The following is a 23,575-nucleotide window of genomic DNA, read 5'->3' on the forward strand; positions in this document are numbered from 1 at the left end:
TATTCTTCACACTTTGCTCTGCTGTTCCAGGGAGACAGTCTGTATACTCGGGTCTACTGTTCCAAGGTGCCTGTGTTAGGAGTCGAGTTATTAGGAGTCGAGTTTCCTCTGCTGCACAGGGGGAATCTCGATCCGTCTCCGCTGCGGTCTCCCATTCTCCTCCGGCCGCAGTGGAGTCTGCTCAGCGGGGACGTCGCTCCCAGTGTCTTGCTCGCTCTCACTCTGTACAGAGAGTTACTGCTGCTTCTTCAGCTCCTGCCATTAAAGTCAGTGCTGGTCAGCGGCGAGCGGACTTCCCTGGGACTAAGTCCTTGTTTGCGCACACTGAGCATGCCCAGGGCAAGATCTCCCGTTGGAGATCGAGGGTCATGTGCTCAGGCTCTGCAGCACATTCCATTGGACCTCTTGGCAGGTCTTGGAAGGGCAAAGTTTCTGTGGCCACTTCCTGTGCTGCAACTATATAAACTGCGCATGACCGCACGGCCATGCGCTAGTGTACAATTGAATACGTGTGTTTGTTGTGAGTGCAAGTCGTTCATTAAATACCCCTACCCTATTGTATGACTGTTCGCGTATGGAGTATGGCTGCTATCTAGCGCCCGACAAATCACTCAACGTGTCACACACGTATCAGCGTCTATTGCTGTGACCGCCAGTGCGGCGCCACGCGCCAGTAGTGCGCTTCCTGACCCACGTCTGGGTGCTTAGTGGTGCCTGCCAGCACGGCACAGTTCGCACTTCGGTGCTCTAATTATAAGAGTTGCCTAACACACCCTATTGCGGTGTTGTGCCAGCAAGTGGTCTAATCGGACTTCAATCCTAGTTGGGGTTAAGTTCGCTGACTGCTTGCTCGCCTTCTATGTGCGGTACCGCGATCCTGTGACGCAACAGGATCGCTTCCTTCACGTTGGGTGAAGTTTAACCCACGCGAGTATACTTATGAGTACCGCCATATAGTCCGTCATTACTCAGCAGCAGGTTCCATCTCTGCACGGTGGACCCCGGGCTACGAACGCACCGTACACTATCAGTCTTATTATTTGGTGCGTTCCGCTAGCCCTAACACGAGTTTCCTCTGCTGCACAGGGGGAATCTCGATCCGTGTCTGCTGCGGTCTCCCATTCGGCATCGGCCGCAGTGGGGTCTGCTCAGCGGAGGCGTCGCTCCCAGCGTCTCGCTGGGACTGATTCTGTGCAGAGGGTTACTGCTGCCTTTTCTGGCTCTCCTGTTGTACCCTGCACTGATCTGCGGCGAGCGGGCTTCTCTGGGACTAAGTCCTTATTTGCACACACTGAGCATGCCCAGGGCAAGATTTCCCGTTGGAGATCGAGGGTCACATGCTCAGGTACTGCAGCACGTCCCATTGGTCCTCCAGGAAGGTCCTGAAAGGGCAAAACTTTGGTAGCAGCTTCCTGTGCTGCAACTATATAAGCTGTGCATGAATATAACCATTTTATAGTGCAAAAAATGCTATGTAGCCGACCGCTAAATAATATCATCTTAGAGAGTCCAATTAACATGATTCAAATTAATTCAGTCTTGCAGCTCTTAAATAATGCTGCTTTTACGATATGTAAATATAGAGATGAGCAGATCTTTTGAAATTCGAATTCGTTGACTTTGACAAATTTTCCTCCAAAATTTGATTTGCTGCAAATAAATTTGCATGGTTTTCAATACTGGATAGCTTGCAATTATTCACAAAATGCACATGGAGGAGAAGAGAGAGCGAGAACCCTGCTGACCATAAGAGCTTACACTCTACAGGATAGAGAACGAAAGGGAACCCTGCTGATCAAAAGTGTTTACATTCTACAGGAGATACTTTGTAGATAGGATCCCTATATCATAAGAGTATAACATAGTACAAGGTGGTACCTATGGGTGAGGAACCTGTCTTTCACACTTCATGCTTCATGAAGATGGGGGTCCTGGCTGGGTGTGTGAGCTTTGTCCATGGGGGTGCTACACCCTTGCAGGCAGCATGATGTCGGTGACTTCAACTGGCCAGGACAAGGTGTTGAGGACAGGAGATCAGTGAATGAAACTACCAGCCAGATATAAATCGTTCAGCTGCGGCAATAAAAACTAAGTCTCCGAGCACTAAAAAATACTCAGAGGTCATCAGAGCGTGCTCGGGAAATCTCGAGTAACGAGTATATTCGCTCATCACTGCCAGACAGCAATAAACAGTTTTTTACTGAACAGTAACTTGGCAGGAACTATGTACAATAGATAGCACGCGCATAACTTCACAAACATTTGTTTTAGAACATGGCACATCTTCACACATATTTTTTGCTTTCCTTCTCTAGGCTCTCTTACCTGTGCATCAGCTAACAACTCTACCTTAACCCCCACCCAGTATCTTGGGAGACTCTCCAGTCCCTAATAACAGTACCACTGTCCGGTAAGTTAGAGTCCTATGCTTCAGCCTGCAGGTCTACGGCTCTTCCCCTTGGGGGAGCTACTTTGCCACTATGACCATTCTTAACTTCTTGACTTGCTGATGCCTTGGAACTACCACCCGGGGAACTTTCTTCATCTCAAGTTCCCTGTTCCATTTTGATATGTTACCTTCTGTGTCTTGCAAACTCTGTGCCATACTGCTAGGCATCCTGTCCCAGGAACTATCTCCAGTGCATCACTCTGTTCTGTTTCATTTCCTTTATCTACTATGGATCACGCTATCCACTGCCTCGGTCTCCACACACATCAGGGATGCCCACATCAAGCGGCTCTGCAGAGTAGTCAGACCTTAAGCCTGCTTCTGTTGCACGCTGGGCCATACAGTATCTGACATCCTGACAGACAATGAATCTGCCCTTTCACTTTAGCCCCTCTCACTTTGGGCTAGTCCCAGATATTAACGCTAACTATTCCTACTGTTGGACAGAAAGCAATGTCACTGATAACGCACGTCACAAAACAAACTACACATTATAACAATACATGTGTTCAAGGGGGAATGTGGGCAGTGTGTCCATCTTCTCACAAAGAGCTTACACAAGATATGATAATCCATAACATGTCACAACTAGTGTTGAGCGATACCGTCCGATACTTGAAAGTATCGGTATCGGATAGTATCGGCCGATACCCGAAAAATATCGGATATCGCCGATACCGATATCCGATACCAATACAAGTCAATGGGACATCAAGTATCAATAGGTATTCTCATGGTTCCCAGGGTCTGAAGGAGAGGAAACTCTCCTTCAGACCCTGGGAACCATAGGGATGTGTAAAATAAAGAATTAAAATAAAAAATATTGATATGCTCACCTCTCCGGCGGCCCCTGGACTTCACGCTGCTAACCGGGAGGCTTCTTTGTTTAAAAAGCGCGCCTTTCGGACCTGTGAATGACGTCCCGGCTTCTGATTGGTCGCGTGCCGCCCATGTGACCGGCACGCGACCAATCAGAGGCCGCGACGTCATTTGCAGGTCCTCAATTCCTAGCATTAGCAGTTTTGTGAATGAGAATGACGTCGCGGCTTCTGATTGGCCGCGTGCCGCCCATGTGACCGGCACGCGGCCAATCAGAAGCCGCGACGTCATTCTCATTCACAAAACTGCTAATGCTAGGAATTGAGGACCTGCGAATGACGTCGCGGCCTCTGATTGGTCGCGTGCCGGTCACATGGGCGGCACGCGACCAATCAGAAGCCGGGACGTCATTCACAGGTCCGAAAGGCGCGCTTTTTAAACAAAGAAGCCTCCCGGTTAGCAGTGTGAAGTCCAGGGGCCGCCGGAGAGGTGAGCATATCAATATTTTTTATTTTAATTCTTTATTTTACACATCCCTATTAATTCGATACCGGTACCCGATATCACAAAAATATCGGATCTCGGTATCGGAATTCCGATACCGCAAGTATCGGCCGATACCCGATACTTGCGGTATCGGAATGCTCAACACTAGTCACAACTGCAGGGTATTATGGAGAGGCCCATGCGACAACACTAAATTATGTTTGCCCACTCTTTCATGCTTCAGCAGTGTGGACATGGTGCCGGGAAAGTTTTTCGTTTGCGAAATGTTTGAAGTTACATGAAACCACAAATTTCAGGAAGCTCGACTTGAACGTAATCCTCTGCAAATTGATCCATGTACAGTATCTATACTTAAATATTACTGTTTTCATAGAGAAAATGCCATTATTTTGCTTCCAGATAATACTATTGTAAGGATTCTCATTAATGCAATATCAAATAATGCTGTCTCAGATACTGCTGCAATTCAATAAATATTACCACAGTGAAAAGCCAAAAAAAAACACAACTTTATACTGTTTATTCTAAATATTATTATCTCAGGAAGTCACTTAAATAAAATCCCAATTCATATTGAATTCAGCAGTCAAATAAAATTGTCAAACTATGCATAAATATTGCAATTCAAAAGAGACAAAATAAAGCTGTCCTGTAATTGAAATACTGTCCTGCTTTCAAATACTACTATCAGGAAAGGTCAAATGATATTGCATATAGCACTGAAGTAATGTTAACATACATGATAAACATATTATTGTTCAGTGGAGCCCAAATAATACCACTACATACTACCCATACAATAGTTTATAATACATCTGATAGCGGAATGTAGTGATCAGATATAATACAGTGTCATGATAAATAATACAAACTACTTATGTAATTATGATGTATGCTACTCACCTTTCCCATCTCCAGTGTCGGGTTCTGCTTCCTCCTTCCCAGCACCGCGGCCTGCCGCCATGATAATCTGGAACACACCTCTCTTGTCGCATGCATTGGCCTTATTGGCCAGCTCAGGCGACGATGCACCTCTATAGTATTCAGGTAGTACAACCTGAAATTTGGTTACTAAGTTCTGGAATTCTAACTCAGCTCTACTTAATTGTAAAGTGTATTCTTCACTAGGGTTGAGCAACCTTTACTTTTATAGGATCGGGTCGGGTTTCACGAAACCCGACTTTTTCAAAAGTCGGGTCGAGTGAAATCGGCCGATCCTATAAAAAAGTCGGGGTCGGGGTCGGCCAAAACTCGAAACCCAATGCACTGCATTGGGTTTCCAATGGTTCCCAGGGTCTGAAGGAGCGGAAACTCTCCTTCAGGCCTTGGGATCCATAATTAAGTGTAAAATAAAGAATTAAAATAAAAAATATCGCCATACTTACCCTCTGACGCGCCCTGGTACTAACCGGGAACCTTCCTTCCTTAGAATCAGCCTTCCAGGACCTTGCGGTGACGTCGCGGTGACGTCGCGGCTTGTGATTGGTCGCGTGGCCGGCCATGTGACCGCTCGCGCGACCAATCACAAGCCGCGACGTCACCGCGACGTCACCGAAGGTCCTGGAAGGGCTGATTCTTAGGAAGGAAGGCTGCCGGAAAGAAGCAGGGCGCGTCCGAGGGTGAGTATATTCCTATTAGGTATATACTTACCCTCGGACGCGCCCTGCTTCTTTCCGGCAGCCTTCCTTCCTAAGAATCAGCCCTTCCAGGACCTTCGGTGACGTCGCGGTGACGTCGCGGCTTGTGATTGGTCGCGCGAGCGGTCACATGGGCGGCCGCGCGACCAATCACAAGCCGCGACGTCACCGCGACGTCACCGCAAGGTCTTGGAAGGCTGATTCTAAGGAAGGAAGGTTCCCGGTTAGTACCAGGGCGCGTCAGAGGGTAAGTATGGCGATATTTTTTATTTTAATTCTTTATTTTACACTTAAATCTGAATTCCGATACCAATTCCCGATATCTTAAACATATCGGGAATGGGTATCGGAATTCCGATTGCAGATTCAGAAGATTGCCAACTTCATGGCCGACCCCACACAGGGGTCGGGTCGGGTTTCATGAAACCCGACTTTGCCAAAAGTCGGCGACTTCTGAAAATTTTCGACCCGTTTTGCTCAACCCTATTCTTCACACTTTGCTCTGCTGTTCCAGGGAGACAGTCTGTATACTCGGGTCTACTGTTCCAAGGTGCTTGTGTTAGGAGTCGAGTTTCCTCTGCTGCACAGGGGGAATCTCGATCCATGTCTGCTGCGGTCTCCCATTCGGCATCGGCCGCAGTGGGGTCTGCTCAGCGGAGGCGTCGCTCCCAGCGTCTCGCTGGGACTGATTCTGTGCAGAGGGTTACTGCTGCCTTTTCTGGCTCTCCTGTTGTACCCTGCACTGATCTGTGGCGAGCGGGCTTCTCTGGGACTAAGTCCTTATTTGCACACACTGAGCATGCCCAGGGCAAGATCTCCCGTTGGAGATCGAGGGTCACATGCTCAGGTACTGCAGCACGTCCCATTGGTCCTCCAGGAATGTCCTGAAAGGGCAAAACTTTGGTAGCAGCTTCCTGTGCTGCAACTATATAAGCTGCGCATGACCGCACGGCCATGCGCTAGTATTGTCTTGATAATATGTGTGTGTGTTGTGAGTGAAAGTCGCTCTTTAAATAACCCTCCCTATTGGATGACTGCTCGCGGAAGGTGTATGTTTGCTATCTAGCGCCCGACTTATCCAACAGCACGTTACACACATAACAGCGTCTAGTTGCTGTGACCGCCTGTGCGGCGCCGTGCGCTTACCTGACCCAGGCCTGGGTGGTTAGCGGCGTCCGTTTGTGCGGCACCGCATGCACTCTTGTGCCACTTAATTATATTATTTCTGTCACTCTGACACCCCAGTAGTGGTGTCGAGCGCATGAGGTCTTTATGAACTCAAATCCTAAGTCTTGGGATTGAGTTCTGAAACTCTTTGCTTGCGCTCTTTGTGCGGTACCGTGGCCCTGTGACGCAACAGGGTTCGCCTCCTTCACACAGGGTGAAGTTAACCCATGTGTGTATACTTATTGTACTGCCATATCGTCTGTCTCTACTAGCAGCAGGGTTTTCACCTGCACTGTGGACCTCGGACTGCGAACGCACCTAATACCATAACATCTGATTCTTGGTGCGTTCCGCCAGTCCTTAACAGCCTGTCAGCACACTAAGCTTTGTTGTTCCAAGGTGCTTATCCACACACTCATATCTTTGGCTGCACATTATTCCAATGTGTTCTGCAGTTGTAGCTTTACTATTCCACACTTTTCCATTTGTCATCCAGCTTATCCAGCTCCAGTATTCCATTCTGCTCCATGTGCTGTCAAGCTTAACCAGCTCTGCTGTTTCACATTGCTCAAGTTGTCGACCTGCATATCCAGATCTTCTGTTCCAATGGTCAAGAGACTTATTCCGCTCCACTGTTCAACACGGCTCCAGCTCCCAACCGGCATGTCCAGTTGTGCTGTTCAACACGTCGCCCTGCATTTCCAACTCCACTGTATCCTGATGTACCTACACCTCTGGTCTGTACTGCACATTCAGATCTACTCTATTTCTAAAGTGAATCCAATAACTCATCAGGCAAGCTATAACAATGTGCACCGACTTTTATTACTACTTCCTGCTAAATTTTATGTTCGGATTTAAACGTAATAATTATGGGATAATAGGGTTATAAGCTACACTTTACTCCATTTTCTCGAGTGGCAGACCTCTTGAATATGTTACAGATACTGGACATTAGCAAGTGCAATCCTTGACAACACATTTTGTAATATAGCCAGTCAGTGATATATTCTAGTAGAGCCTAACCATTAAGACTGACAAATAATTGGAAGCCTGTGTGTGAACCCATTTGCCCTTTGCCCAAGTTCTTGGCTGCTTTTAAGGTTCCTCTCAAGAAAACCAACCTGAATTTATTTATGAATCCAGAGAGACTAATTCTGCTCTTCTAATAGCTAAATTGATGAAATTTTGGTTCCCTATTTTACACTTCCAAGGAAAAAGCTTGCACAAAATTACAAAATTAGACAAAAGACTAATGTATTGTCTTATATGCAATGGTTTGTTAACTTATTTTACAGCTCTTTATTATTATTTCCCAGATTGCCTGCAGCTGTAGGTAGTGAAAATCAATGACAAGTACCAGGATGCATAGACTTTATGTTGTACATAAAATTATTTGGAACAATAGCTTGACAATGTTTATTCCAAAACAGAAAACCATATACATAAATGCTACTGCTAACACAACATATACACAATATTATCGGAAATGATATGCCATAGCTCTGCACCATGTGGCTTATTTCAGAGCTCTGTTCTGCTAGAATAACTCTGTGAGTGTAAAACATTTGTTTTGGTGGCAAGAATTTTCATGAGAAATAAAACTTGTTCAATTGTAAGGAGTATAAAAATAGTTTAGATAGCTCTATCTGAAGTTCTTTACCGCAGGGTATTTGCTCATTGTTTTTATCCTAAGTTTTGATTATTAATGGCCACAGTGTGAATGTGTACCTACACATTGCACTTTTACCAACAGGTGTGCCTGCCCAATTTTTTGGCTTTGCTATAGTTCCTCGCACTTTATTCATATCGGGGCATGGCCCACACCCTTTTGGCCTGTGCATCTTGTCTGTTGTGAATTCTGTTGTTAAGCTCCCTCCTGTGGTCATGAATGGTACTTCGCCTGGTTCTGTCCATGGGCTTCATCTGGTGGTTGTGAGTGGGGCGGCGGCTTCTGAGGTTCCTTCCACAGGTGACGAGGTTAATTCGTTAGCTGGCTGCTCTATTTAACTCCACCTAGATCATTGCTCCATGCCACCAGTCAATGTTCCAGTATTGGTCTAGTTCGCTCCTGGATCATTCTTGTGACCTGTCTTCCCAGCAGAAGCTAAGTTCCTGCTTGTTTTTCTCTGTCTTTTTGCGCCCTCTGCGTGGTGTTTTTGTAGTTTTTTGTGCTGACTGCAAAGTTACCTTTCCTATCCTCTGTCTGTTCAGTAAGTCGGGCCTCACTTTGCTTAATCTATTTAATCTCTGTGTTTGTAATTTTCATCTTTACTCACAGTCATTATATGTGGGGGGCTGCCTGTTCCTTTGGGGAATTTCTCTGAGGCAAGGTAGGCTTTATTTTTCTATCTTTAGGGCTAGCTAGTTCCTTAGGCTGTGACGAGGCGCCTAGGGAGCGTCAGGAGCGCTCCACGGCTATTTCTAGTGTTTGTGATAGGATTAGGGATTGCGGTCAGCAGAGTTCCAACGTCTCAGAGCTTGTCCTGTATTATTAGTAACTATCAGGTCATTCCGTGTGCTCTTAACCACCAGGTCCATTATTGTCCTCACCACCAGGTCATAACACTTGTCTATCTAGCTCTCTAAGGACAAGTCTAGGTTCTTGCTCTGCCCCATCTATTCTGAGGCCTTCTGGCACATAACAAGGTGAGATACTAGAGATTGGGACCATCCTGTTTGGGTACGCCATGTTGCAATGGGATGGTTTTAAAGCTTTTTTGATTAAAATAGTGTTATAGTGTTATAGTTTAGGATCGGGGTGATCCTCGACTCTGCCCTCTCTTTCAAGCCACATATCCAAGCCCTTGCCTCCTCCTGTCGTCTCAAACTCAAAAATATTTCCCGGATCCGTGCTTTCCTTGACCGCAACACTGCAAAAACGCTAGTGCATGCCCTTATCATCTCCCGCCTCGACTACTGCAACCTCCTACTCTCTGGACTCCCCTCTAGCACTCTGGCACCACTCCAATCCATCCTACACTCTGCTGCCCGACTAATCCACCTGTCCCCCCGCTATTCCCCAGCCTCTCCCCTGTGTCAAGCCCTTCACTGGCTTCCTATCGCCCAGAGACTCCAGTTCAAAACCCTCACACTGACATACAAAGCCATCCACAACCTGTCTCCTCCATACATCTGTGACATGGTCTCCCGGTACCTACCTACACGCGACCTCCGATCCTCCCAAGACCTCCTTCTCTACTCCCCTCTCATCTCTTCTTCCCATAACCGCATCCAAGACTTCTCCCGTGCTTCCCCCATACTCTGGAACTCTCTACCCCAACACATCAGACTTGCGCCTACCATAGAAACCTTCAAAAAGAACCTGAAGACTCATCTCTTCCGACAAGCCTACAGCCTGCAGTGATCCTCAACCTACTGAACAGCCGCACAGCCAGCTCTTCCCTCTCCTAGTGTATCCTCACCCACCCCCTGCAGACTGTGAGCCCTCGCGGGCAGGGTCCTCCCTCCTTATGTACTCGTGTGCCTTGTTATCTGCTCATGTTTAATGTATTTGTCTATATTTGCCCCGTATTCACATGTAAAGCGCCATGGAATAAATGGCGCTATAAAAATGTATAATAATAATAATAATAATAATAATAGTTTATAGTTATAGTGTTATAGTTTCATGTGCTATTACTATCTACTTAGTTGCTGCAGGGTATTTGCTCACTTTGTTTTTATCCAAGGTTATGTCTATTAATGGTGGCAGTGTGAATATGCACCTGTAAGCAGGTTGCAGGATGCAGTAACGCAAGAAAGGCAGAGCAAGGGTTTACAACCACCTCTCGTGTCTCCCCTTTTCCTCATAGTTTGTAAGCTTGCGAGCAGGGCCCTCACTCCTCCTGGTATCTGTATTGAACTATATTTCTGTTATGCTGTAATGTCTATTGTCTGTACAATTCCCGTCTATAATTTGTAAAGCGCTGCGGAATATGTTGGCGCTATATAAATAAAAATTATTATTATTATTATTATTACAATTTAATTTAACAGTAAAGATACTCCTCGCAGGGAGTTGAATAGTTAAAGAGCAAATGATAGAGAAAAATACAACAAAAATGTGACATGCAATCAACTTATCGTGTTCGTGGCTTCTTCGGCCACCGATGATCTGATGAGGGTTGTAGTCTCGGCAACAGTGGATGCAATGTCCTCAGAGGAGATTCCACAGCTCATGGTATATCTTCTGGCAGCAACGGGTGGTCTCCGATTTTTACCCATTGAGCCAATTTCCATAAACTTGTGCAGGTAAAGTCAAGGGAGTTGCGCACAGTCTATTGTTAAGGGAGATCTGTGGTGCACTGTCCGGCAAAGGGGGACACAATGAACAGTCCTGAACACGGCCCGCTTTCCTATGCCCGTCTGCAGCATTCAGCTTAGCAGAGCTCACTGCCATTCCTCTGCTGCTGGGCTCAGTGGAGTGTTCGTGTGTAGCCAACTGGGGTATGTTGCGGTGTGCTGCACACCAAGCGGAGCACGCTGAGCACACACCTGCTCTGAAGCTGCTGGCGGGAAAACTGGCCGTCGCTGTGTGCGCTTTTTGTCTTCCACGCCTCCTGCTTCCGGGTTATGAAGTCTGTCCGGTTCTCTATTCTTTCCCCCGAATAACACGGGACGCAGCCTCTGCAGTTCCAGCCATGGCACAGTACAGGTACCCGCAGCCCGGTCTTCCTCCTTACAAACCTATACATTGTACTTTTACAACCAGGTATACTCACCCAATTCTTGCAAAGCAGTTAAAAGAGGTGACCAGTCAGTTCCTCTGGTGACTTGTAAATGGAAGCTGCTCACTACCAGGGCTCGCTCACACTGCCACACAACACGGCTGAGTGCTATGTGATGTTGTATCGGATTGTACTCAGCTAAATGATATACAATAGGGCAGTGTCAACTATCACTTTGAGATTCAGCATGAGAAAAAAATTGCAGCATGCAGTGAGTGCATCCTATAACACTGTGTTACAAAGGTTTTGTCCCTCGAACAATTTTGAATGTTCCTGATAGATTTTTTTAATGCTGATTTCAGAAATGACTTCAGATTTTTCCTATCACGTAAGGTTTTTGAGAAATGATACGAAACGTTATAATATTCTGTTATAATACTAAAAACTCATATATGAACTTTTTCTGAAACAGTATATTCTGAATTTTTTACTGAACTAGCATAAATCGCTGATCTACACATATGCAAGTACTGCGAATTGCGCGCAGTGAACTATTCGGCTGACCGTGTATGGTGTACCCTGTGGTCGCCGCTCATAGCAAGCCTGTAATTCTGCTGCATAGAGGTGATCTGAGCATCACCTCTATGTAGTAGAGGCAATCGCACGATGGCAGCTTCTAGCCTCCTATGGAGACTATTGAAGCATGCGAAAAGTAAAAAAAAGTGTTTAAAAATATAAAACAAATAAACAAAATAAAAGATCCAATCACCGTCTTTCTGCATCAATCAAAATAAAACTTTAAGAAAAAAATCAAACCTACACATATTTGGTAGTGCCGCATTCAGAATCGCCCGATCTATCAATATAAAAAAAATAATTTACCTGATCGCTAAACGGTGTAGTGATAAAAAAAATCAAAACGCCAGAATTACGTTTTTTTGGTCACCGTGACATTGCATTAACCCCTTCCCGACCTGTGACACAGCGTATGCGTCATGAAAGTCGGTGCCAATCCGACCTGTGACGCATATGCTGTGTCACAGAAAGATCGCGTCCCTGCAGATCGGGTGAAAGGGTTAACTCCAATTTCACCCGGCCTGCAGGGACAGGGGGAGTGGTAGTTTAGCCCAGGGGGGGTGGCTTCACCCCCCCGTGGCTACGATCGCTCTGATTGGCTGTTGAAAGTGAAACTGCCAATCAGAGCGATTTGTAATATTTCACCTAAAAAACTGGTGAAATATTACAATCCAGCCATGGCCGATGCTGCAATATCATCGGCCATGGCTGGAAACACTTATGTGCACCCACCCCACCCCACCGATCGCCCCCCCAGCCCCCCGATCTGTGGTCCGCTCTCCTCCGTCCTGTGCTCCGCTCCCCCGTCCTCCTGTCCGCTCCCCCCGTGCTCCAATCACACCCCCCGTGCTCCAATCAAACCCCCCGCACTCCGATCACCCCCCTCGCACAGCGATCCCCCCCGTGCTCCGATCCCCCCCTGCACAGCGATCCCCCACCCCGTGCTCCAATCCACCCCCCCGTGTTCCGATCCACCCCCCCATGCTCCGATCCACCCCCCCGTGCTCCGACGCTCCCCCCGTGCCCTGATCTCCCCCCCCCCCTTATACTTACCTCCCGGGATCCTTCCGTCTTCTTTCCTGGGCGCCGCCATCTTCCAAAATGGCGGGCGCATGTGCAGTGCGCCCGCCGAATCTGCCGGCCGGCAGATTCGTTCCAAAGTGAGTTTTGATCACTGAGATATAACCTATCTCAGTGATCAAAATAAAAAAAATAGTAAATGACCCCCCCCCCCTTTGTCACCCCCATAGGTAGGGACAATAAAAAAATAAAGAAATTTTTTTTTTTACACTAAGGTTAGAATAGGGTGAGGGTTAGGGGTAGGGGTAGGGTTAGGGTTAGGGGTAGGGGTAGGGGTAGGGTTAGGGGTAGGGTTAGGGGTAGGGTTAGGGGTAGGGGTAGGGTTAGGGGTAGGGTTAGGGCTAGGGGTAGGGGTAGGGGTAGGGTTAAGGGCTAGGGTTAGGGTTTCGGTATGTGCACACGTATTCTGTTCCTCTGCGGATTTTTCCGCTGCGGATTTGATAAATCCGCAGTGCTAAACCGCTGTGGATTTATCGCGGATTTACCGCGGTTTTTCTGCGCATTTCACTGCGGTTTTACAACTGCGATTTTCTATTGGAGCATTTGTAAAACCGCTGCGGACTCCGCAGAAAGAAGTGACATGCTGTGGAATGTAAACCGCTGCGTTTCCGTGCAGTTTTTCCGCAGCATGTGTACAGCGATTTTTGTTTCCCATAGGTTTACATTGAACTGTAAACTCATGGGAAACTGCTGCGGATCCGCAGCGTTTTCCGCAGCGTGTGCACATACCTTTAGAATTAGGCTATGTGCACACGGTGCGGATTTGGCTGCGGATCTGCAGCGGATTGGCCGCTGCGGATTGGCAGCAGTGTTCCATCAGGTTTGCAGTTCCATATAAACATATGGAAAACCAAATCTGCTGTGCCCATGGTGCGGAAAATACCACGCGGAAATGCTGCGTTGTATTTTCGGCAGCATGTCAATTCTTTGTGCGGATTCCGCGGCGTTTTACACCTGTTCCTCAATAGGAATCCACAGGTGAAATCCGCACAAAAAACACTGGAAATCCACGGTAAATCCGCAGGTAAAACGCAGTGCCCTTTACCCGCGGATTTTTCAAAAATGATGCTGAAAAATCTCACACGAATCCGCAACGTGGGCACATAGCCTTAGGGTTAGGGTTGGAATTAGGGTTGTGGTTAGGGGTGTGATTAGGGTTATGGCTACAGTTGGGATTAGGGTTAGGGGTGTGTTGGGGTTAGAGTTGGAGTTAGAATTGAGGGGTTTCCACTGTTTAGGCACATCAGGGGTCTCCAAACGCAACATGGCGCCACCATTGATTCCAGCCAATCTTGTATTCATAAAGTCAAATGGTGCTCCCTCAATTCCGAGCCCCGACGTGCGCCCAAACAGTGGTTTACCCCCACATATGGGGTACCAGCATACTCAGGACAAACTGCGCAACAATTACTGGGGTCCAATTTCTCCTGTTACCCTTGTGAAAATAAAAAAATGCTTGCTAAAACATCATTTTTGAGGAAAGAAAAATTATTTTTTATTTTCACGGCTCTGCGTTGTAAACGTCTGTGAAACACTTGGGAGTTCAAAGTGCTCACCACATATCTAGATAAGTTCCTTGCGGGGTCTAGTTTCTAAAATGGGGTCACTTGTGGGGGGTTTCTACTGTTTAGGCACACCAGGGGCTCTGCAAACGCAACGTGACGTCCGCAGACCATTCCATCAAAGTCTGCATTTCAAAAGTCACTACTTCCCTTCTGAGCCCCGACGTGTGCCCAAACAGTGGTTTACCCCCACACATGGCGTATCAGCGTACTCAGGAGAAACTGGACAACAACTTTTGTGGTCTAATTTCTCCTGTAACCCTTGGGAAAATAAAAAATTCTGGGCTAAATAATTATTTTTGAGGAAAGAAAACGTATTTATTATTTTTACGGCTCTGTGTTATAAACTTCTGTAAAGCACTTGGGGGTTGAAAGTGCTCACCACATATCTAGATAAGTTCCTTTGGGGGTCTAGTTTCCAAAATGGGGTCACTTGTGGGGGGTTTCTACTGTTTAGGCACACCAGGGGCTCTGCAAACGCAACGTGACGCCCACAGACCATTCCATCAAAGTCTGCATTTCAAAAGTCACTACTTCCCTTCGGAGCCCCGACGTGTGCCCAAACAGTGGTTTACCCCCACACATGGGGTATCAGCGTACTCAGGACAAACTGGACAACAACTTTTGGGGTCCAATTTCTCCTGTAACCCTTGGGAAAATAAAAAATTCTGGGCTAAAAAATGATTTTTGAGGAAAGAAAACGTATTTATTATTTTCACGGCTCTGTGTTATAAACTTCTGTAAAGCACTTGGGGGTTGAAAGTGCTCACCACATATCTATATAAGTTCCTTTGGGGGTCTAGTTTCCAAAATGGGGTCACTTGTGGGGGGTTTCTACTGTTTAGGCACACCAGGGGCTCTGCAAATGCAACGTGACGTCCGCAGACCATTCCATCAAAGTCTGCATTTCAAAAGTCACTACTTCCCTTCTGAGCCCCGACGTGTGCCCAAACAGTGGTTTACCCCCACACATGGGGTATCAGCGTACTCAGGAGAAACTGGACAACAACTTTTGTGGTCCAATTTCTCCTGTAACCCTTGGGAAAATAAAAAATTCTGGGCTAAATAATTATTTTTGAGGAAAGAAAACGTATTTATTATTTTCACTGCTCTGTGTTATGAACTTCTGTGAAGCACTTGGGGGTTCAAAGTGCTCACCTCACATCTAGATAAGTTCCTTTCGGGGTCTAGTTTCCAAAATGGGGTCACTTGTGGGGGGTTTCTACTGTTTAGCCACATCAGGGGCTCTGCAAACGCAACGTGACGCCCGCAGAGCATTCCATCAAAGTCTGCATTTCAAAACGTCACTACTTCACTTCCGAGCCCCAGCATGTGCCTAAACAGTGGTTTGCCCCCACATATGGGGTATCAGCGTACTCAGGAGAAACTGGACAACAACTTTTGGGGTCAAATTTCTCCTGTTACCCTTGGGAAAATAAAAAATAGCGGGCTAAAAAGTCATTTTTGAGAAAATAATTTTTTTTTTTAATTTTCATGGCTCTGCGTTATAAACTTCTGTGAAGCACTTGAGGGTTCAAAGTGCTCACCACACATCTAGATTAGTTCCTTTGGGGGTCTAGTTTCCAAAATGGGGTCATTTGTGGGGGATCTCCAATGTTTAGGCACACAGGGGCTCTCCAAACGCGACATGGTGTCCGCTAATGATTGGAGCTAATTTTCCATTTAAAAAGCCAAATGGCGTGCCTTCCCTTCTGAGCCCTTCCGTGCGCCCAAACAGTGGTTTACCCCCACATATGGGGTATCTGCGTACTCAGGACAAACTGGACAACAACATTTGTGGTCCAATTTCTCCTATTACCATTGGCAAAATAGGAAATTCCGGGCTAAAAAATCATTTTTGAGAAAAGAAAAATTATTTTTTATTTTCATGGCTCTGCATTATAAACTTCTGTGAAGCACCTGGGGGTTTAAAGTGCTCAGTATGCATCTAGATAAGTTCCTTGGGGGGTCTAGTTTCCAAAATGGGGTCACTTGTGGGGGAGCTCCAATGCATAGGCACACAGGGGCTCTCCAAACGCGACATGGTGTCCGCTAACAATTGGAGCTAATTTTCCATTCAAAAAGTCAAAAGGCGCGCCTTCCCTTCCGAGCCCTGCCGTGTGCCCAAACAGTGGTTTACCCCCACATATGAGGTATCGGCGTACTCGGGAGAAATTGCTCAACAAATTTTAGGATCCATTTTATCCTATTGCCCATGTGAAAATGAAAAAATTGAGGCGAAAATACATTTTTTGTGAAAAAAAAGTAATTTTTCATTTTTACGGATCAATTTGTGAAGCACCTGAGGGTTTAAAGTGCTCACTAGGCATCTAGATAAGTTCCTTGGGGGGTCCAGTTTCTAAAATGGGGTCACTTGTGGGGGAGCTCCAATGTTTAGGCACACAGGGTCTCTCCAAATGCGACATGGTGTCAGCTAACGATGGAGATAATTTTTCATTCAAAAAGTCAAATGGTGCTCCTTCCCTTCCGAGCCTTACCATGTGCCCAAACAGTGGTTTACCCCCACATGTGAGGTATTGGTGTACTCAGGAGAAATTGCCCAACAAATTTTAGGATCCATTTTATCCTGTTGTCCATGTGAAAATGAAAAAATTGAGGCTAAAAGAATTTTTTTGTGAAAGAAAAGTACTTTTTCATTTTTACGGATCAATTTGTGAAGCACCTGGGGGTTTAAAGGGCTCACTATGCATGTAGATAAGTTCCTTGGGGCGTCTAGTTTCCAAAATGGGGTCACTTGTGGGGGAGCTCCAATTTTTAGGCACACGGGGGCTCTCCAAACGTGACATGGTGTCTGCTAAAGAGTGCAGCAATTTTTCATTCAAAAAGTCAAATGGCGCTCCTTCCCTTCCAAGCCCTGCCGTGCGCCCAAACAGTGGTTTACCCCCACATATGAGTTATCAGCGTACTCAGGACAAATTGGACAACAACTTTCGTGGTTTAGTTTCTCCTTTTACCATTGGGAAAATAAAAAAATTGTTGCTGAAAAATCATTTTTGTGACTAAAAAGTTAAATGTTCATTTTTTCCTTCCATGTTGCTTCTGCTGCTGTGAAGCACCTGAAGGGTTAATAAACTTCTTGAATGTGGTTTTGTGCACCTTGAGGGGTGCAGTTTTTAGAATGGTGTCACTTTTGGGTATTTTCAGCCATATAGACCCCTCAAACTGACTTCAAATGTGAGGTGGTCCCTAAAAAAAATGGTTTTGTAAATTTCGTTGTAAAAATGAGAAATCGCTGGTCAAATTTTAACCCTTATAACTTCCTAGCAAAAAAAAATTTTGTTTCCAAAATTGTGCTGATGTAAAGTAGACATGTGGGAAATGTTATTTATTAACTATTTTGTGTCACATAACTCTCTGGTTTAACAGAATAAAAATTCAAATTGTGAAAATTGCGAAATTTTCAAAATTTTCGCCAAATTTCCGTTTTTATCACAAATAAACACAGAATTTATTGACCTAAATTTACCACTAACATGAAGCCCAATATGTCACGAAAAAACATTCTCAGAACCGCTAGGATCCATTGAAGCGTTCCTGAGTTATTACCTCATAAAGGGACACTGGTCAGAATTGCAAAAAACGGCAAGGTCTTTAAGGTCAAAATAGGCTGGGTCATGAAGGGGTTAAAATGCAATAATGGGCGATCAAAAGAACGTATCTGAACAAAAGTGGTATCACTAAAAATAGCAGCTCGGCATGCAAAAAATAAGCCTGCAGCCAACCCCAGATCACAAAAAATGGAGACGCTACGGGTCTCGGAAAATTGCACAATTTTTTATTCCAGTGATTGATCTCTTTGTATGATCTGTCAAAAGTAGGCAAGTCGTAGCTTGGTGATCCTTGCTTTGACTGCCATGTCTGGCTTGATTGACTGAGCCACCATGATGCCCTTTATACCTAGACTAGTCACTTGGTCTAACTAATGTCTACAGTATGTTGGTAAAATTATAATTCTTTCTGTTGTAATAAACTTAAATTTTCTATTCCCAGGCAATGATGAAAATCAGTAGAGGAATGTTGTAGATGTAGTGTACAATCTCATGTCTTTCTCTTTTCAAGTAATTTCTTTATTATTGGTACTAGAGTTGAGCGACCTTGACCTTTTTAGAGTCGAGCCGGGTTTTGCGAAACCCGACTATGTCCAAAGTCGGGTCGAGTGAAATCGGCCGATTATGACGTAAAGTCGGGATCGACCGAAACACGAAACCCAATGCAAGTCAATGGGGCAGCATAGTCGGCAGTGAGTGGGGGCCAGGAAAACACCTAGAGTGCCCATTTTAATGTCAAAACCATCCATTCTTCTTAATGAAGCTTGTCAAGCGTAATTTACCTTATAATAATTGGAAGGCATTTGAAATTGGGGGTCATTTGGCTAAAGTTGTGGGGGGTAGGGCTGGTTCAAGTAATTAGTGGGCCCAGGAAATCTGGACCACGTCACGGCAGTGGAGCAGGGAGAGGTAAGTATTTCAACTTTGCAAGTGCTGTGAACCTGAGCAAGCAGGGGGGGCCCACTCGTTGGCATTGGCACTGGCACAGGGCCCCTCAAAGTACAGCGGTGTGTTTGCACGGCGGGGGCGCCTCCCACCGGCAGCAACACTTTTGCGTACTATGAGAGGCCCTGTGCCAGTGACGTCGCCAACTAGTATTCCTCCCCCCACCTGATGAAGGAACCTGCACTTTCATCTGCACCTTCCTCTTTGTCCCCGTGTAAGGTGGTATGGTATGCGGGAAGAGCAACCTGACTTTCAGCAGGGTCACAATGTTGTTGTGTAGCGTGCACGGGGAATGTTGCGTTATGGGTCAATGTACCAGCAGACTCATCTATCACTGGCTGGGCAATGGGCACGATGAAGTGGAAACACAGATATAGGCCCAAAGAAGAAAGTGGGCTAAATGCAGTTCAAAATTGGTAACACAGGAATAACCAGGGGGCATTGCAGTGGAGGACAACTGGAATGAGAGGCTGACACAGAGAGTAGGGCCAAATCAGTAAGTAGTCGAAATGCAGTTCAAAATTGGCAACCGTAGTAAACAGGCGGCACAGCTTTGTTCAGTGGAGGAGAACAGCAAGGAGTGGCAGACACCGATAGTAGGCCCCAACCCAACTAGTAGGCCAAATGCAGTTTAACATTAACAACTACTTAACGAGAGGCTGAAAATGGAATTTCAGGACAGGAAACCAGGAGAACAGCAAGGAGCGGCAGACACCGATAGTAGGCCCCAAACCAACTAGTACGCCAAATGCAGTTGTTCCATTTAACCACAATTTAATGAGAGCCTGAAGATAGAAGCTCAGGAAAGGCAACCTGGTGAAAACCTTGGAGTGTAACACAACCTGTCTCTACACCCCATACCAAATTTGTAGGCCTAATGCAGCGTAGTTTCCACCAACTACTAAACGAGAGCCGGAAGATCGAAGCTCATGAAAGGCAACCCGGGGAACACCTTGGAGTGTAACACAACCTCTCTCTACACCACGAAAGGGCTGATTCTTAGGAAGGAAGGCTGTTGTAAATAAGCATTGCGCGTCCGAGGGTGATTATATTCTTATTCGGTATCTACTCACCCTCGGACGCGCCATGCTTCTTGATTTGTAATTAATGTTTATTTGCAATGTGCTTTTGACTTACTCAATTATTTTTTTAATTATTGATTTTATTAAATTAATAGTTTAACATCTTATTGGAAATAATTTAAAGGAGACGCGACAGGACAACACTCGGTGGATGCCATATCTGTGTTAACAACTCCAAAAAACTTTCAGTTAACTTCTTGCAGGAGAAAGAAATTGTAGCTGTTGGACCTTTGTAGTACAGTTCCAGATATTTGTTGTGTGTTTGTTTTGATTGTTAAAATGTCTGCATTTGAGATCTCAACACGATCTTATTTTTTATAATCAAATTAATTTTTTAAATATTTTATTAGGTTGGTTCAAGGGGTACACGGGCCGCAGTAGACAGGTCAGTGGAGGCCTAGTGGAAGGAGGGACCGCAGATGCGCCACTGTTTCACCCATACACAATTAGTAGGCCTAATGCAGCGTAGTTTCCAACAGCTACTAAACGAGAGCCGGAAGATCGAAGCTCAGGAAAGGCAACCTGGGGAACACCTTGGAGTGTAACACAACCTCTCTCTACACCACGAAAGGGCTGATTCTTAGGAAGGAAGGCTGTTGTAAATAAGCATTGCGCGTCCGAGGGTGATTATATTCTTATTCGGTATCTACCGTATATACTCGAGTATAAGCCGACCCGAGTATAAGCCGACCCCCCTAATTTTGCCACAAAAAACTGGGAAAACTTATTGACTCGAGTATAAGCCTAGGGTGGAAATGCAGCATTTACCGGTGAATTTCAAAAATAAAAATAGATCATTATTTCCCCATAGCTGTGCCATATAGTGCTCTGCACCGTTCATATTTCCCCATAGGTGTGAACCATATAGTGCTCTGCACCGTTCATTGTGCCCCCTAGCTGTGCCATATACGGTGCTCTGCACCGTTCATTGTGCCCCATAGATGTGCCATATACAGTGCTCTGCACCGTTCACTGTGCCCCATAGATGTGCCATATACAGTGCTCTGCACCGTTCACTGTGCCCCATAGATGTGCCATATACAGTGCTCTGCACCGTTCATTGTGCCCCATAGATGTGCCATATACAGTGCTCTGCACCGTTCACTGTGCCCCATAGATGTGCCATATACAGTGCTCTGCACCGTTCACTGTGCCCCATAGATGTGCCATATACAGTGCTCTGCACCGTTCATTGTGCCCCATAGATGTGCCATATACAGTGCTCTGCACCGTTCACTGTGCCCCATAGCTGTGCTGTGCCATATACGATGCTCTGCACCGTTCACTGTGCCCTATAGCTGTGCTGTGCCATATACGGTGCTCTGCACCGTTCACTGTGCCCTATAGCTGTGCTGTGCCATATACGGTGCTCTGCACCGTTCACTGTGCCCCATAGCTGTGCTGTGCCATATACAGTGCTCTGCACCGTTCACTGTGCCCCATAGCTGTGCTGTGCCATATACAGTGCTCTGCACCGTTCACTGTGCCCCATAGATGTTCCACATAAATTTGTGCCGCCGCTGCCGCAATAAAGAAAAAAAAACACATACTCACCTCCCTTGATTGCAGCTCCCGGCGTCTCGTTCCGGCGCCTCCATCTTCCCGGCGTCTCTGCTCTGACTGATCAGGCAGAGGGCGCCGCGCACACTGTATGCGTCATCGCGCCCTCTGCCTGATCAGTCAGAGAGCGCAGACGCCGGGAAGATGGAGGCGCCGGCCGGGAAGATGGATCGGCGCCCGGCGGCTGGAACGAGGACAGGTGAATATGCTATACTCACCTAGTCCTGGCGATCCTCGCGCTGTCCCCTCCTGTCTTCGGTGCCGCAGCTTCTTTCTCTATCAGCGGTCACCGGCACCGCTGATTAGAGAAATGAATAAGCGGCTCCGCCCCTATGGGAGGTGGAGCCGCTTATTCATTTCTGTAATGAGCGGTCCCACGTGACCGCTGAAGAGAGGAAGAAACTGCAGCGCCGAAGCCCGTGGGACGGCAGGGACAGCGCGAGGATCGCTGGGACTAGGTAAGTATACCCCAGCGCCCTCACCCCCTCACCCGCCGACCCCACCGCTACCGTGACTCGAGTATAAGCCGAGGGGGACACTTTCAGCCCAAAAATTTGGGCTGAAAATCTCGGCTTATACTCGAGTATATACGGTACTCACCCTCGGACGCGCCATGCTTCTTGATTTGTAATTAATGTTTATTTGCAATGTGCTTTTGACTTACTCAATTATTTTTTTAATTATTGATTTTATTATATTAATAGTTTAACATCTTATTGGAAATAATTTAAAGGAGACGCGACAGGACAACACTCGGTGGATGCCATATCTGTGTTAACAACTCCAAAAAACTTTCAGTTAACTTCTTGCAGGAGAAAGAAATTGTAGCTGTTGGACCTTTGTAGTACAGTTCCAGATATTTGTTGTGTGTTTGTTTTGATTGTTAAAATGTCTGCATTTGAGATCTCAACACGATCTTATTTTTTATAATCAAATTATTTTTTTTTATATTTAATGATGTTGGTTCAAGGGGTACACGGGCAGCAATAGACAGGTCAGTGGAGGCCTAGTGGAAGGAGTGACGGCAGACAGGCATCAAAGGCCTAACATTGGGCTGGCTGTAGGCAAGTTAAAATTGGTTCCAGGGGAACACGGCCATCAGTGGCCTGGTCAGTGTAGTTGTAGTTGAAAGAACGGGACGCAGACAGGCTTCGAAGGCCTAACATAATAACATAGGGCTGGCTGTAGGCAAGTTAAAATTGGTTCCAGGGGAACACGGCCATCAGTGGCCTGGTCAGTGTAGTTGTAGTTGAAAGAACGGGACGCAGACAGGCTTCGAAGGCCTAACATAACAAACTTGGGCTGGCTGTAGGCACTTTTAAATTTGTTCCAGGGGTACATGGGCAGCAGTGTATGGTCAGTGGAAGTCTAGTGGAAGGAGTGACCGCAGACAGGCTTCCAAGGCCTAACATAACAAACTTGGGCTGGCTGTAGGCACTTTTAAATTGGTTCCAGGGGTACACGGGCAGCAGTGGTCTGGTCAGTGGAAGTCTAGTGGAAGGAGTGACCGCAGACAGGTTTCGAAGGCCTAACATAACAAACTTGGGCTGGCTGTAGGCACTTTTAAATTGGTTGCAGGGGTACACGGGCAGCAGTGGTCTGGTCAGTGGAAGTCTAGTGGAAGGAGTGACCGCAGACAGGCTTCGAAGGCCTAACATAACAAAATTGGGCTGGCTGTAGGCACTTTTAAATTGGTTCCAGGGGTACATGGGCAGCAGTGTATGGTCAGTGGAAGTCTAGTGGAAGGAGTGACGGCAGACAGTCTTCGAAGGCCTAACATAACAAAATTGGGCTGACTGTAGGCACTTTTAAATTGGTTCCAGGGTAACACGGCCAGCAGTGGCCTGGTCAGTGTAGTAGTTGTAGAAAGAAGGGACCGCAGACAGGCTTCGAAGGCCTAACATAACAAAAATGTCAAAACAATGGTATTGTCAGTGCCAGGCATTGAAGGA

Source organism: Ranitomeya imitator, chromosome 1, assembly GCF_032444005.1.
Source record: "Ranitomeya imitator isolate aRanImi1 chromosome 1, aRanImi1.pri, whole genome shotgun sequence".
NCBI classification, from domain to species: domain Eukaryota; kingdom Metazoa; phylum Chordata; class Amphibia; order Anura; family Dendrobatidae; genus Ranitomeya; species Ranitomeya imitator.